The sequence below is a fragment of the Arachis ipaensis genome, chromosome B4 (assembly GCF_059453495.1).
Source record: "Arachis ipaensis isolate K30076 ecotype BB chromosome B4, ASM5945349v1, whole genome shotgun sequence".
NCBI classification, from domain to species: Eukaryota; Viridiplantae; Streptophyta; class Magnoliopsida; order Fabales; family Fabaceae; genus Arachis; species Arachis ipaensis.
Window position 1 is genome coordinate 35,919,039 of NC_142439.1, and position 1,839 is coordinate 35,920,877.

At 35.5% G+C, this 1,839-nt stretch overlaps 1 non-coding gene across 1 annotated transcript; it reads right to left on the minus strand.

Moving 5' to 3' along the window:
- Nucleotides 1-1,136: 1,136 nt before the first annotated feature.
- On the minus strand, nt 1,137-1,245 carry LOC148567180 (small nucleolar RNA R71). The gene has a single exon (XR_015882624.1). It is a non-coding gene; the product is annotated as a small nucleolar RNA R71 (small nucleolar RNA).
- Nucleotides 1,246-1,839: the final 594 nt, after the last annotated feature.

Consider the following 1,839-nt stretch of genomic DNA (forward strand, 5'->3'; position numbering starts at 1 on the left):
TTTATCATATCTTTTTACTTTAAATCTTTCCTATCTTATCTTCTTTTAAAGTTTTAAATTTCAAATTCTTATCTTTTTAAATCTTCACTATCTTTTAAATTTAATTTTCAAAATCTTTAAATTTTAAATCTTATCTTTCAAAATATTTATCTTATCTTTCTTTTTGAATTTAAAACTTACTTATCTTATCTTCTTTTTAAATTTAAAATTTAAAATCTTTACTTTCTTTTAAATTTGAATTTCAAAATATTTGTTTAACTTCTTCTTTCTTTAATTTTCAGAAATCACCATTTAATTTTCAAATCTCTTTAGTTAATTAGTTATCCTAGCTTTTAATTTTCTTTTCTTCTTCTTTATTATTTCGAAATAAATGAATAAAATAAAAATAAAACAAAAATATTTTGATTTTAAAATTTCTTTCTTCTTAATTTTCAAATTCTCAAGCATATATCTCTCTCTATTATTTTGAATTTTACCTCCCTCTCTACCCTCATTCTTATTATCTTCTCTAGATATCTCACTGGGAATTCTCTACACTCTGACATAGAAACTCCCATTCTTTCTTTTCTTGGTTTTCTTTTCTTGTTTATAATCTAGAACAGGGATAAAGAACCTCTCTTTGATCCTGATCTTGAACCAGAGAGGACTCTAAGGAGGCATTTACAACAAGTTAGAACAGAACACTCCGGAGGAAACCTCAAAGAGCTTTTCGAACAAGAAGCAGAGAATTAAGACATGGTAGCCAACTTTAATGATGGAGGAGACGATGGAATGTCCTAGGTAACTTTACTGCACCCACTTCTGAATTTTATGGATGGAGCATCTCTATACCTGCTATTGGTACAAATAACTTTGAGCTGAAGCCTCAACTGGTCACTCTAGTTCAACAGAACTGCCAGTTTTATAGACTTCCACAGGAAGATCCTAACAGATTCATCTCTGATTTCTTGTAGATCTGCGATACTGTCAAGACTAATGGAGTGAATCCAGAGATTTACAAGCTTATGCTTTTTCCTTTTGCTGTAAGGGACAGAGCTAGGTTATGGCTGTATTCTCAACCTAAGAAAAGCCTAGACTCTTGGGAGAAGGTGGTCAATGCAATCTTGACCAAGTTCTTTCCGCCTCAGAAACTGAGCAAGCTTAGGGTGGAAGTTTAGACCTTCAGACAAAAAGAGGGTGAATCCCTCTATGAATCCTAGGAGAGGTACAAGCAACAGATCAGAAAGTGCCCTCCTAACATGATTTTAGACTGGACCATGCTAGATATCTTCTATGATGGTCTTTTTGAGCTATCCAAGATGGCATTGGACCACTCTGCTGGTGGTTCACTCCACTTGAAGAAAATGCCTGAAGAGGCGCAGGAACTCATTGACATGGTTGCAAACAACCAATTCATGTACACTTCTAAGAGGAACCCAGTGAACAATGGGGTAGCTCAGAAGAGAGGAGTCCTAGAGGTTGACACTCTGAATGCTATATTGGGTCAAAACAAGATCCTGACCCAATAGGTCAACATGATCTCTTAGCATCTGACTGGATTGCAAGTTGCAACTGGTAGCACGCATGAAAACTCCTTTGAAAGAGATGCCTATGATCCAGATCAACCCATGATGGAGGAGGTTCACTATATAGGAAATTCCTCAGGGAATCCCCACACTGAGCCTTATGGAAACACCTACAACTCATCATGGAGGAATCATCCTAACTTTTCATGGAGGGATCAACAAAAGCCTCAACAAGGCTTCAATAATAATCAAGGTGGAAGGAACTAGAATAGGTTTAATAACAGAACATTCCCACCTTCTCAGTAACAGATGGAGACTTCTAAGCAGAGCCTCT